The 15,374-nt window shown below is 44.4% G+C and overlaps 1 long non-coding RNA gene across 1 annotated transcript; it reads right to left on the bottom strand.

Moving 5' to 3' along the window:
* Nucleotides 1-1,345: 1,345 nt before the first annotated feature.
* Nucleotides 1,346-15,166, bottom strand: LOC309524002. Its single transcript, XR_014215737.1, has 3 exons — nt 14,778-15,166; nt 8,132-8,232; nt 1,346-1,773 (listed from the first exon to the last, which is right to left on the bottom strand). It is a non-coding gene; the product is annotated as an uncharacterized lncRNA (long non-coding RNA).
* Between the last annotated feature and the right edge of the window lie 208 nt (nt 15,167-15,374).

The raw sequence follows: 15,374 nt of genomic DNA, 5'->3' as shown, positions 1-15,374 counted from the left end.
GTGCTTACAATGAGATCAAAGAGGGTTACTGGAAGTGTCCAGGCAAGACATCTATTGGGGCTGCCTTGGGACTGGAATAGGTCCTCTAGGTCCTTGGCTACAGACTGGGGTTATTTGTGGTGTCTGAAGCCTCCTCCTACTTTGGGCAGATATAAATTCAATCAATCAGTAAGAGGTCTCCTGAGGTCTGGATCAGGCAGGATCCTTATAAAGTACTACAAGATAATGTATGTGAAGTACTATGAATGCTAGTAAAAACACACCATAGTGGTAGTTTTGTTATTTAGCTCAGAGGTGAGGAACCTCAAGTCAAGGAACCAAATGCACCCCCCTAGGTCTGTCTATCTGGTACTCAGGATTCTCCCCAGGCTACACCTTCTCCTCAGCCACATTCCGCCTCCACCATTCTCACCACTCCTATTTTGTATCCTCCTTGGATGTTTTAGTGCAGCCTTTCCCAACCCAGATGTTGTTGAACTACAACTCCCATCACCCCTAGCTAGCAAGGCCAGAGCTCAAGGATGATGGGAGTTGTAGGCCAACAACATCTGGGGACCCACAGGTTGAGAACCACTGCTTTAGTGTGTCTTTGAACTCTGACAATGTCACTTGCTTTCCTGGATGGAGGGCAGAGAGGTTGTCTGAGTGCATGTAGGAACTAGCCTACTGAACAAAGTTTTTCTTTAAAAACAAAAGTTGCCCCACCTACGTCTGCCTCTGGCCCCACTTACCACTGTGCCCCTCAGTCTGAAAAAGCCCCCCTACTCCTGATTTAACTCAATGCACAGTAGATCTGTTTCAAATATCCTACATTTCAAAGCCTCTGTGTTGTGTGAGCACTAAATCTGTGTTCCACCTACACAGCCCCACAGATAGCAACTTAACTTAAACACCAAGAAAACCTCAATAAGTGCCAAAGATGTTCCATCAATGCAACAGAAGGTGTGTGATGAGCTCATTTGCATGTTATATAAACAAGTCTTTAGTATCACCGAAAACCCCAACTGTGGACCACACTCATCCAAGCAGGCCAGTGGACTTTCCCTTAATCTGTTTATTCAGTGCAGAATGAGAGCTTGATAAAACACATCAAGCTTTAAAGCTGTGGGATATATCCAGCTTCACAAAACCAGCATGCTGAACTCTAATTAATGTATGAAGGGGTTGAGACCATAGAGTCAGCTGTCCTGCCAGGCCTAGCTAAGTCACCGCCCATATCTTGGGAGGGAAAGTTACCAATCTCTTTTTTATTTCTTTTTCCATCATGTGAACAAATCAGTAAGAATGTTTGGGCTGATTGCTCCAAGGCTTGACCATCAAGTCACCTCTGTATTTCAATACAAATAATTTAGAAACATTTACCAACTTTGAAATGAAATTGTACTGCCTTTTCTTGCTATATGGAAAAGCACATGAATCTGACCTTAGAAGAGTTTAAGTGCTTTCTATGCTTAAGGGGAAGCAGGGAACTTTGGAAGCAACTTAGAAGGGGATATTTTAAATGACTAAAGGCCTATATTTCTGCTTTACTTTGCTACATGTTTATTAATTTGAACTCTCTCACACAAAAGCATACTTGCCTCAGAACGGGCTCTAGGCATCCTGGGAATTCTCATTTTATTCTTTAACCAAATTACTACTAGAATGCCAACAAAAGCAGAGAGGCTAGTTCAGTTCACCCCAAATGAAATGTTTAAGCAGCAGCATTAAGATGTCTTAGCCTGATGAGTTTTGGAGGGACGGTTGTGAAGGCATCGTTGTTGCTAGATAAACCTACAAAAGAAATGAGATTGAATCATATTAGTCTCTAATGAAAATAATTCCAATTTACTCTGTGTAGGATATTATCCAAAAACATGTTTGTGCGCATGCAGAGCCACAGGCTGCTCAAGCTACTTGTTTTTTATTCCCCAGTACAAGGAAAAAGATACAGGGGTCTATATATTTTCTCTCATGGGTGGAAAATCTATTTTGACAGAAGGCATTGGGTGAAAAATGGAAGCTGTTTATATTTCATTGGAATAACAGAGAGCAAGAACAAATAAATTTGTATTTGTTAGTAGGAGACATATTGAAATATTATTACATCTCACATTATCTTCTAGCAGACAATGCATTTCACTGCTTCACTCTAAGTAATGTAGAAGTACAATACAAAATATCTGCATTTCTATATATCTTAACACATAAGAATTATTTTAGCATTTTAACACTCATGGCTTCCCCCAAAAGAATCTTGGCAACTAAAGTTTGTTAAGGGTACTGAGAGTTATTAGGAGATGCTGAACAAACTACAGTCTCCAAAATTATTGGGAGGGAGCATGACCATGATAGTGGTACAGGTGTTCATTAACTGTTTGTTGTGGATGTGACCATACATTATCTGAAACTAAGTATTATCCTGTGCACAAATATTTTTTGAAGGTGACCCAGAAACTACAACTAATCCAGAATGTGGCAGCTAGACTGGTGACTGGGAGTGGCCACCAAGACCACATAACACCAGTCCTGAAAGACCTACATTGGCTCCCAGTACATTTCCAAGCACAATTCAAACTGTTGGTGCTGACCTTTAAAGCCCTAAAGGGCCTCGGTCCAGTATACCTGAAGGAATGTCTCCACCCCCATTGTTCTGCCCGGACACTGAGGCCCCGTGCTGAGGGCCTTCTGGCTATTCCCTCGCTGTGAAGAAGCCAAGTTACAGGGAACCAGGCAGAGGGCCTTCTCAGTAGTGGCACCCGCCCTGTGGAACTCCCTCCCACCAGATGCCAAAGAGAAAAACAACTACCAGACTTTTAGAAGACAACTGAAGGCAGCCCTGTTTAGGAAAGCTTTTGATGTTTGACAGACTATTGTATTTTAATATTTTGTTGGAAGCTGCCCAGAGTGGCTGGGGAAACCCAGCCAGATGGACAGAGTATAAATAATAAATTATCATCATCATCATCGTGTTATGAACACTCTCCTTTTTCTTCCTCATTTTTGTAATTCATCTTTGAACAACAAAAGGAGGGAAATGGCCAGCAGAGAGTGGCGAACCACCTCTCACCCTTCCTCAATTCCTGATTGCACTCTCCAGGCTCTGCTTTTTTCTGTTACGTATACAAAGCAACCAGGTAAAATTACACAGAACTTTATGTAGCTTCTGGTTTTGACTGAGATTCTGGAAAGAAGCCTCCAGCAACAGCTATTTGATAAGGCCATCTCAAGAGACAACGTAACTCTTCACCCTGTCTGCCCAGCCAACTGCCTCCCCATCTGCCTGTATCTTTAATCTCCTTTCCTTAATTTATTAGCTCACAGCACATCAAGAAGTGACGGCAAAGGTCATCTCTCTCCTCAGCTGCTTTTGATTGGACACATTTGTCTTTCCAGTGACAGCCCGTCAAATGTCAAACATACTCCTGATGGAATGGAAGTTGGTTTTGACACAACTGGAGCTTTTGGAGGACAGAACAAAATCAATCAGCCACGGTATCTTTTCCAGTTAATTTTTTTTATATGAACGCTGCTGAAGAAAAAGATTTACTCAAGCTTCTTTTCATTTCTTAATAGCAATCCATTTTGTCAAGCACATATAACCATCAAGCAGTGGGCCACCTTTATCACATTCACCATCAAGCCTGTCTTCAAGAAATAATCGTTAACATAGCACCTAGCTTGCTTGTTTGCTCCCAGCATATATCTCCTACCTTTCCTTTTTCAACAGAAAAATTCAAGGCGTTTGTCCTCTCCCTTCAAACAGAATCCAATAAATTCTGTTTTAGATGTGTCTATTCAGTAGCCCCACCCATTTATTGAATTACCTCCTTAATTTATTCCAAAGGGTTAATTGGTAGGAAAAAAAGTAACATTATGTCATCTGCATATACTGTATTACAATACTGATTTCTTCTGCCCACCTTTATTCCTCTTATCTTCTGGTCATCTCTCATTGCTAAAGCCAGACTTTCTTTAAAAGCTGTAAATGGTAGTGCAATGGCAAGTGGAGGGGAGACTTGCCATCTTGTCCTTCTCCCAAGGCACTAAAATGTTGGAACTGAAAATCCACTTTGGAGCTTGCATTGTTTTTTTCATTCTTCTCCCTGCCTCCCCACTGCCACCCCCATCACATCTTCCTGTTTAGATTTTGGAAGCATCTTTCCAGGTTAGATTTGTTCTCCCAAGGATGGATAATTACACACACACACACTTATTTTAAGCCTCAACCTTTATTTCCCCAGGTGCTATTATCACTTTGCACAGTTACAGCTCCTACCTTCACTCTGGACAATTTGATTGGCAGAACATCAGCCCCAAATGAAACAACCTTTAGTGAAACATTTAATGAGCCCCACCATGACCCTAATTTAAAATGAATACTTTTTGAAGAGCAGCACAGCTAAGAGACAAAAGAATATCTTTGGTGCTCTCACGCTCTCTCGCTCGTGTGTGCGTGTGTGTGTGTTAAAAAATGAGGAAGTGGGCGGGGGGAATCACAGTGGCCTCTTTCTGTCAGCGCTCCTGAGCTCCCACACTTAATTTTTTCCCCACCGCTACACCTGCTTTCATCTCTGCAAAACACTATTGCTGAATGTGTCTCACTCTTGATCATCCCCAGGTGACAATCCTGTTCCTTCATGGTCCTTTCACTTTTTGACCCAGTGCTTGCACTTCCATTTTCCTCTAACAAACTCAGCATCATTTGTTCCAAAAACAAACAAACAAAAACCAACACTGAGTATACAAGACACAGAAAGGCCATATAAGAAAAGCAGGGCTCCACAGCTTTCATTACATGCATGTCTACAGCAATAAGAAGTTATTAAGACAGTGATGGGCATCCTCCAGCACATGGGACTAATTACTTACTTACTTACTTACTTACTTACTTACTTACTTATTAGATTTCTACCCTGCCTTTCCTCCCAAAAGAGTCCAGGCCAGCAAACATCAAAATTTTAAAGCAGTACAATTAAAATAAAAGCATATTATTACATGCCACTCCAATCTCTGAGCAGTGTGTGATTCCAGGGGTTCCAGGTGTTTACCCAGGGTTTATGTTTCCTTTGGAATGGGGGACAGTAGGGACTGTGGCGTCTTTATGATATTTGGTTTATTTACTGATATATACAACCTGAGCCTACGATGGAGGGGTTCACAGCATCAACACCCCAAGAGGGTCTTGCTTCACCCAAAGCCACAGCCTTGGATGTGAGCAGAAATCAGGCATGTCTTTCCCTGACAGGCATGGAAAGATCAGCTTAGCCTCTTCACATGCTTGGGAGAACAGCTTTGGTCATATCCTAGCTGACCTCTTGTATATTTTACCTTATGAGACTCCATGACTTGGACTACATGTGGGAAGTTGGAAGCAATAAATCTCTGAACAGCAGAATACTCAAGTAGTAGGTTTGCATATACTATAAAGCAGGTATAGAGGGATTTGTAACCCTCCAAAAATTGCTGGACTACAACTACCCTCATCCCTGACCATTGGCTATGCTGGCTGCTGCTGCTGGGAACTGGAGTCCAGCAACACCTGGAGGGCCACAGGTTCCCCACTCCTACTATAAGTGTCTGTTTAACAAGGGCAATTTCCTGTAACACATTGCCATTTAAATCATTATCCCTATGCTACCTTCAGGGCATGTTTAAATTTTCATTCATGTGCATGGTGCAAGTATGCTGTTCTTCAAGCAATGCTGTCTTCTACCCCCCCCCCCCAATCTCTAGAAGTAGATGTTCAATGAAAAGATGGACAGTATGAACTTAATGGGTGGAATAAGAGGTCTCCCAGACCTCATTACGGAACCAGTGATATTTCATTCATGTTAGAAAATGTCAATGCAAATATTTTCCTGGTTGTCGCTGGTTTGTTTTTGTTTTTCTTACAAAAAAAAATTTTTGCAAGCGCTGCCAACAGTGTAAGCAAATATGAAATCATTACTTGTCAGCAAGCTTGTAATTTTACTGCTATGGACATTGCAATAAAAATTGCAGCAACTCCCACCAATGACATCCCTGACTTTCCCATTTTGGGATCCAGGAAGCCTTTGTGGATCTTTGCCAGCACACAATATTAAATAAATAAATAAAACAAGTTGCCAAATGGCTTTTGTAATAGCATAAGCTCAATGTCTATGGCTCAGTTATCTTCTGGATAACATGCTGCAAACAGAAACGCCTTTAGAAGGTTTTTCTTAAATGCCATGTTCAACCACAGGAAAACTGGGCTTCATTTAACTAGAATAACTTTCTATTAGAGAGTGACAGAGACAGCCATGTTTCTTTGTTCACCACCCCATTGGGGAAGGGGCATAAGGCCATTAGAGATACGTTCTTCCATGCAGCAAAATAAATCAGAAGGTTGTGGGTTATAAACAAACTGTTCACACTAAACTTTATAATGGTTGCATTTATACTTCCAGGCAGTGCTTTTTTTCTGGGGGGGACACAGGGGTACGCATACCCCTAAACATTTTGTGAATCTTTGTACTTTTGCCCATTTGCTGTATTTATTTTTCTTGAGTCAAAAAAACAACAACCACTGCTTCCAGGGAGAAGAGCTTGTGGGGTTTTCTGTGTCAGGTGCCAAAAGAACTGGGCTGCCCTCGGGTGCTATGCACCTTGATTTGGGAATGGGTGCTATTCTCAGGCTACCCCTGGCTGTTGCTTAGTGACAGAGCACACACTTGACAAACAAAAACCCCCAGCACCCATCTCTGGCATTTCCAGTTTTGAAACAGATCAGGTGGTAGAGAGAAAGTTCTAAGACCCCAATAGAGCCACTGTCCGTCAGACTAACCAATACTAGGCTAGATGGGCAAATAGCCTGCCTGGTAAGGCAGATTCCTAAGTTCCCATTTACACAACAAAAGTGATCTGAGCCTTTACACAGAAATACAAACTGACTCAGACTCTGTGATGATGATCTCAGGCCCTTCTTCAAGTGCCACCAAAGGGTGGCAACACGAGAACAGGCCTTCTCTGTAATGGCTCCCCATAGTAGTGCCAGGCAAAAACATTCCTCTTCAACCAGGCCTTTGACTGATTAATATTCTAAAGCCTTTTACATGTGTTTGTGGGATGGAGGGTTATTGTTTTGTTGTTCCGATTTCAATATTTATTTGTGCTTTTATCTTGCGTTTTTATCTTGTGAACCATCCTGAGATCTTTTGATGAAGGGTGGAATAATAATAATGAAAATAATGCAGGAAGTTGCCTTATCTGAGTCAGTCCAGAGTTCCATCAAACTCAGTATTGCCTACACTGACTGGCAGCAGCTTCCCAGGATTTCAGACAGGAGACATTCTCAGCTCTAACTGGAGGACAAGGGATTGAACATGGGACATTCTGTATGCAAAACAGATGCTCTATGCCTGAGCTGCAGCAGGACAAAAGACTCAGCTTCTACATTTTGAAATGTATTGATGAAGAACCTGATAGATCCAAAACACCTTGGATTATAAACATTATGACATTAAACTGTTTCTTCTGCCTCCTAAGTAGAGGGCAAGCCACCCCACCCACTTTGAGACTGAGGCTCTGGGGAAAGAAAGAGTCAAGAGTTAGACCATGCCAGGGGCACAGGAAGGTGAGGAACAGACTGCCTACTGCCACCCTACTGCAATCTGCCCTGATTCAGCACTAAACTGTGTGTTTTGCTGGGGGAAAGCAGCAGGTGAAACAGAAGTGAGGATGAGCCCTAGGACACAAAACTTAGGTTAAAGCACAAACCTTACAAAGATAAACTTTACAGAGAAAGAATACATCAGCTGATTTAGAGATGAATTGGGCAGATATATGGACAAGTAAATGTGCCCACTTGCTCCCATCACCAGCTCTGTGGTGACTTTTTCAGAAGTGTCAAAATTCTTCAAGGTGCAGGGGTAGCCAAAACAGCTGTGAAATTTTACAAGATCAGTGACTGCAGAATATAGAGTGTCTGTTGGGGATGGGGATAGAAAACTAGGAGGGAGGTAGAATGGAATGGAGTAACATGGACAGAGGCACTTTACACTGCAACATTTTGTTGTAGGATCATCAGAATCATCTCCTCTTTCAGCTTCCATCCAGACATACAGGTGCTCCTCCTGAAATACAGACCTCCCCTGTTTTCATTTCAAAAATGATGCAAATCCAAACTTACCCTGGAAACAGCACTTACTCGCTTGTGCATCTGCCTGCAGAGGTTATGGGCACTTCAAGCATTGTAATTGTTCCTTTCCTTTCATTAGCCTCCAGTTTGCCCTAAACATTTTAAGAGGAAGAAAGATTCTAATAATTTGCTTGAGCAAATTAATTCCTCAAAGAGCTTCGCTTGCCAGTAAGCCTAAGTGTTTTGGCTCATGCCAGGAACAGCGTTTAGAAAGGGACAAATTCAGCATTCGGCTGACTTTCTCTCTCTCTCTCTCTCTCTATATATATATATATATATATATATATATATATATATATGTCCCTGAAGAGGAACATCATAATATTTAGAGCTGGGAAGCACAAGTGCTCCCACCTGCCATGATAATATCAACAGTAAATTGCTCCCTGGGTCATAAACTGGGGCAATGGCTTAATAACAATGTTATGTACCTGCTGTGAAAGAGATGCTTTGCATTTATGTGGAACATAGCAATCGGGATGGACTGGTAGGAGTGCCAAAGAAGTGCCTCTACAGCAGCTTCTGCTGAATTTCAAAAAATATATTTTTTATTTTGTTATTATAAAATTATGCATGGCATGGAGAATGTTGTTTACCTCTGTAGGGAGAGAGACACGGGAAATGTATCCTTGTTTATTCTCCTTGATCTCTCAGCAACTTCCTATACCATCAAGCATGGTATCCTTCTGGAGCTGTCTGAGTTGGGGGTGGGCAGCACCTCTTTGCAGTGGTCCCAGTCTTACTTGGATGTTAGTTTTCAGAGAGTGGTGCTTTCAGGCCCGTGGAGCCTTCTGTGTTGTTTACCATGTACATGAAACAAATGAGTGAGGTCATTTTGAGTTTTGATGTTGTCAGCAATATGGTGATGACCCACAACTCTGTTCATCGCTGTCAACATTTCCCTTTTTTTTAAGGGAAATTCCCTTATTCTGAATAGGATTCCTCGCAAGAAAAGGGAAAAGTTGACAGCTATGACTCTATTTCTTTACATTTGCAGGTGATGCAGTAGATTTGCTGGACTGATGTCTTACATTATAGACAAGATGAGAGCCAATGAACTGAAGCTCAGACCAGTTACAACTGAGGCACTGTGAGTGAGTGGTTTCCTAGACTGGATGGATGGGAGGCTGCTTGCTTTTAAAAGGGTTACACTCTCTTTGAAGTATCAGATACATAGCTTGATGGTAGTTGTGGAAGCATCACTGTCACTTGAGGCTCAGGTGATCCTGGTCGCATGCAATGCCCCTATCTGGGCAGATATAACATAACCTCTGTTGTCTACACTGTGGTAACCTCTAGGTTAGATTACTGCAATATGTTATATGTGGGGCTGCCTTTGGAGATGGTTTGGAAACTTCAGCTAATGCAGAATTCAGCTGCCAAGTTTGAGCATATAATCCCAATTCTGGCCTGACTGCACTAGCTGCCAATTACAGGCAATGACCTTTTTAAAAGTAAAGGTAAAGGTACCCCTGCCCGTACGGTCCAGTCTTGCCAGACTCTAGGGTTGTGCGCTCATCTCACTCTAGAGGCCGGGAGCCAGCGCTGTCTGCAGACACTTCTGGGTCACGTGGCCAGCATGACAAGCTGCATCTGGCAAGCCAGCGCAGCACACGGAACACCGTTTACCTTCCCGCTGGTAAGCGGTCCCTATTTATCTACTTGCACCCGGGGGTGCTTTCGAACTGCTAGGTTCGGGTTAACCTCGGGTTAAGAATTTTGCTTCAGGATGAGAACACAAATCACACAGCGGCAGCGGGAGGCCCCATTAGCTAAAGTGGTACCTCAGGTTAAGAACAGTTTCAGGTTAAGAACGGACCTCCAGAACCAATTAAGTTCTTAAACCGTATATGGAAAGTTCTTAACCTGTATATGGAAAGTTGTGGGACTTTATTCTGGGTACAGACGGATAAGATTACATACACCCACACGCGTGCACCCACACACCCACACCTCCTGTATGTGTGTGCTGCAGGTTTAAGTTTCTTTTTCTGGGAGCAATCAGATTTTGCCACATGCTTTAGTAACCTCTTGAGAGGATTACTGGAACATGTTTGTGGGTGGGTTGGGGCTGCCCCAAAGAACATTTAGATGCTTCAGTTAGCCTAGAATCGTTACATTCAGACTTTATAAAGTATAAAATTCAAAGCCTTTCACATTGTCTCGGGCTCTCTGGGGCATCAGATAGCGTTCTCTTTCCCAGCCCTAACAATGCAATCCAAGAGCAGGAAGGGAGATATCAGCAGCCTTGAAGAAGCCCTAAGCTTTGCAGAAGTGCAAAGAATGTTTAGGGAGTAAAGAAAAAACATAAAGGGGAAAGGAAATTGTTTGGTAGGAACTGAGCAAGATCAGTAACCGCAGAATGTCGGGTGACTGTTGGGAAGAAGATGAACAACTAGGAAAGGTGGACTAGGATAGAGCAGAGTGTCACCAGCCAATTTAGATCCTTAGACCCATGCAGATGGGCATGCTGTCATGGACTTCAGTTCACTTTCCCATGAGATCTGGGTAAAAATTGGATCCAGTCAATAATCTGAGCCTTGAAAAGCACGTGATGCATCAGCACTTACACACAAGAAGACCTTGCACTCCTGCACACATGGCTAGCTGAAACTACTCTGCACAGTAACATTTTGCTGCAATTCTGAATTGTTGTCTCTGTCTTACAGATAAGCTGGTGCTTAACCATGACAATGTTCTAGCGGCATGCTGGAATGTAAACAGCTAAATAGGGCTTCAGGGCAACAGAGAAATACAGCCACATACTGTAAAAAGCTGAGTGCCCTCTCTTGCTATTCACCCCTGGGGTGTACAAACTTGGGGTGTCCAGGAACTGTAATGAGGTCAATACTGTGAGGGGTTTGTCCCTCTCATAGGCGCCAACTGTATGGGGCTGAGGACAGCTCAGCCCCACCCCACAAGTATACAGGGATGGCCTGGTCTGAGTCCCTCATCCGCAGTCATGAGGAGCTGGGTCCCACTGGGCCTCCCTGCCGGGCCTCCTCATTGGCACCAGAAGGCCCCAACTGGCCTACCTGCAGTGACAGAGGGCCTTGTCAGGCCTTGCAGCCTCCTGCCAAAGCACATAGCTGTCAACTTACAGATTTGAAAATAAAGGGTCAGCAGCCTCGAAAATAAGGGATCAGCAGCCAAAATAAGGGATTTTAGTCAACCAGCTGAAATGCGAAGTTAAAAGGGACCAGATCATTTTGGAGAGCAGCCCGTTTTTAGCCCTTCGTTTCCAGAGGTTGCTGCTCAAGACACCAGCTGATGAAACACTGTAATTAAATAACTACAAGCAGCAACCACTTTTCACGCAAAACAAAGTCCAAGCTACGAAGATGCTGCTGCAGTTCTGTATTTTTTCTCTTGTTCTCTATCTGCAGCTCTCAGTTCCATCAGGCGGGGCGGGAGGAAGGGGAGGGGGAAATAGCGCCCAAAGTAAACCCGCAGATCAGACCATCTATGCTAGTTGACCACTACAAATCTATTGGAGAAGCACTTGCGGTCCTTCCTCTGCTTTCCCCCTCTATGGTTAGCCCTTGGAACACCTGCCCGTGCCTCCGCCTCCTCCCCCTCTCTTGAACCGCTTTCTCTATGGTTGCCCTCGCTCTCCTCTCAAGGCTCCTCAGCAATTCATAAGCCGCACCAGGCTGCCCATCTCATCCGGGTCCTTTGGTGGTGCAGCCGCAGTATGGCCTAGCGGGAGCAGCGACAATGGGCAGAGGGGAGGCCCCAGGCAGAGACGCTCAGTTCGGCAGCCAAAAGGAGGATGGCAGTGGAAGGGCCCGAGGCTCCCGCCAGTCCCAGCGGGGAGGGACTCCAGGGGGGCCAAGGCTGGTGAGAGGAGGCCGGAGGGGGGCAGGGTGGGCAGCCAAGCAACACAGTTGGAGCCTCCTTCCTCCCTGGCCAGCAGGGAGGGAGGGAGAGGAGCTGCTTCCTTTGAAACCCAGGAAATTTAAGGGACATCATCAATAAGGGACAGCAGCAGGACACGGCGCTGTGATAAGGGAGTTTCCCGCCAAATAAGGGGCAGTTGACAGCTATGCCAAAGCATGTGACATCATATGCATTTGTTGCAAGTGTGATGTCACACGCAAGCGACAAGCCGCCCCAATGCCCCGTCGGAACTCATTGTACCTGGTCCCTCTCATTGCCACACAAAAGATTTAGGGAAGGAGCAAACACACTTTGTGCGAGCGTATGAATGACATTTTAAGATGGCGTCACCAAGATCAATATGCATATATATACTTTTCCTCCAAGGAGCTCAAGGTGGCATACGTGCTTCTCCGTCTCCTCATTTAGCACAGCTACCCTGTGAAGTAGATTAGGCTGAGAGAGGCTACATGGGCATAGCCAAGAGGGAGGCAGGGGGGCAGCTGCCCCCCATATCAAGTAAATCAATACAAATACTTAATTAACTGAGGTTCTGCCCCCACCCCAACATAAAGCCTGTCCCCAACAACATAAATCCAGCTATGTGCATGAGAGCCAGTGAAGACTACCAGTGGACTTCATGGCTGAGGTGGAATTCAAACCTTGGTATACTCTCTAGTCCTAGTCCAACACTCTAACCACTATATCAGATTTTTTATTGGGGATGAGTACAGGGACATGACAAATCTTTAGGCTCTGGTTTAAATGTAATTCCCTCCCCCTCCCCCCCCCATCTTTCTCCCACCAAACAGAAAATGGAGGCTGGATAAGGAGGAATATTTTATTTTATTTTATTTTATTTTAGGCTGTGGACCAAATCCAGCTGAGTTCTGAGCCAAACTGGGCCTATTCAGAAGGACTTGGGTGTTGCATGAGTCAGGTACAGACAGATGCAGATGGCTACAGATCAGCTTGGATGGCCAAGAGCAGGGGTCAGCAAACTTTTTCAGCAGGGGGCCGGTCCACTGTCCCTCAGACCTTGTGGGGGGCCGGACTATTTTTTTTTTGGGGGGTGAACAAAATCCTATGCCCCACAAAGAACCCAGAGATGCATTTTTTTTTTAAAGCACACATTCTACTCATGTAAAAACACCAGGCAGGCCCCACAAATAACCCAGAGATGCATTTTAAATAAAAGCACACATTCGACTCATGTAAAAACACACAGATTCCCGGACCATCTGCGGGCCGGATTGAGAAGGCGATTGGGCCGGATCCGGACCCCGGGCCTTAGGTTGCCTACTCATGGCCAAGAGCAATTTGCTACTATCGTGGTGTAGAGGCAGGCATCAGGTGGGAAAACCCCACAAAGAGACTGAGAGCTACCATAATCACCGGGAGAAGGTAGCCCCCTACTGCCTGACACTTCTTCCTGCATGGTGCAAAGGAGCAGGAGCAGAAACTCCACTGCTCAGCAGAATGGCCAATCCTGTCTGGCGCAGGGGGCTCCTTTGCGAACAAATTATCAGACAATATGCTTGCAAGGGCTCAGCTGGCAGAATTGACAACCCGCCCACGCCTGCTTTCAGCTGGAGATGAGGAGGAGAACAACATCTTTCTCCAGCTTCCAGGTGTATGTTTAATGACATTTTTTTAAAAAACAAAACAAAACCAGTTCACGAAACATAAGCTCCATCTCCCAAACTACTTTGGAACTGGTCCCTCAGATTGAAACCACTGAACAGATGGGGGTTCTGTGCACAGCCAAAATTTATATATTGCCTTCTTATGAAGCAGCTTGTGAAGTATTTACAGGATGAATAGTGATGAAAGAGAGAAAATAGCAGGTATCTTGGTTCAGCATTTAGGGGTGGAGTTAATTTTAAGAGGTTTGCAAACAAGTGCTGGCCAGTTTTCTGAACAAACAGTGCCCTCTTTTGGTTTGCATTTAAAGTAACACATGGTTTAAAGCAGTGCTTTTTTCTAAAAAAAAACAACAAAAAACTGTTTAGGGCTACTGTCATTTTCCTACTCATATTGAAACTAAAACTCTGAGATAATGGAGCAGGAAATGGAGGAGGCTCAGGGACTTATTATGCCGTCTGTCAGAACAGCCCATTAATTGAGAGACCCTCCTTGCCCTGGTAAGGGAATGAGGGGATAATGCAGCTTCCAAGTGTTTGTGAAATATTGTTTGTGAAAGGTTAACATAACAGAAGTTTGGGAAAGAGGGAGGAAATATCAGGCAGAGGCTGGTGCTTATTTACTTCACACTAGCAGTTTAAATGTCACACCTTCTTTGCAAGATCGCTTTCATTTCTGGTTAAGAGCTCAAACAGGGCTGGGTAATCTCAGGCCTAGGGCCCGAAAGTGGCCCTCCAGGCATCTCTGTGTGGCCCTCAGAATTCTCTCCAGGCCACACCCATCACAGGCTCTGCATCACATCCTCGGTGTTTTCTGCCTGGCTGGGAATGTGCCTTTTGTTTGCCTGGATGGAGTACAGAGAAGTGTCTGCGCCTGTGCATAGAAACTAGACTAACTACAAAGATTAAAATTTGCGTGTGTTGCTCCTTTCATTTCTGGTTCTGGCCCTGCCCACCACAAGCTTATGGCCCTCAGAAGGTTGCCCAAAAAGGAATGTGGCCCTTGGGCTGAAAGGGGCATTTAGTCTGTATCAAGCTCTTTCTCCCCCCGCCCCCCAAAGCACAGTGTTTTTCAAGCTGGACAGGTAAGCACCTCTAAGATCAATGGAGCATACCTGCTCACAAATTGGAAGTCATGCAACACAGCTGACCAGGGATGTGAACCCGAATCCCATAGGCCCAATTCCAACATGCTTACTACTCTACAGTGCTTTTTGCCAGTTCACGATACATCCAGGCACTTGCTATGGATCTGGCCAGGGGACTGAGAGCCAAGGAGTTGTCAGAGGGTGTCACATGCTGATGGCAGGCCTGACAAGGATCTCCACTGGGAGCAACAAAGTGCACTTCTTAGCTGAGTAAATTACATACACGGTGCACGGTGTTTCCGTTTGCTCTGGCTTCTGTCATGGTGTCCTATTGTGCCAGAAACAGTTTAGTCATGCTGGCCACATGACCTGGAAAGCTGTCTGTGGCCTGAAGTGAGATGAGCACCGCACCCCATAGTCGCCTTTGACTGGATTTAACCGTCCAGAGGTCCTTTTCCTATTTTATTATTACATATATAATGTTTTATCAGCACCTACTGGTTAAAGCTGTGAATTACACTGTGCTGGCAAAAGTGCTGCTGCCTTTTCCCTTTTTTTTTAAAAAAAAAGAAATCATTCCTGTAAAAATGTTTGCAAGATACAGAGGTACCTCAGGATGCGAAT

Source organism: Podarcis vaucheri, assembly GCF_965113315.1.
Source record: "Podarcis vaucheri genome assembly, chromosome: Z".
Lineage (NCBI taxonomy): Eukaryota > Metazoa > Chordata > Lepidosauria > Squamata > Lacertidae > Podarcis > Podarcis vaucheri.
Note: the sequence above shows the minus strand (reverse complement) of the source record. Positions and strands in the feature narration are given on the sequence as shown.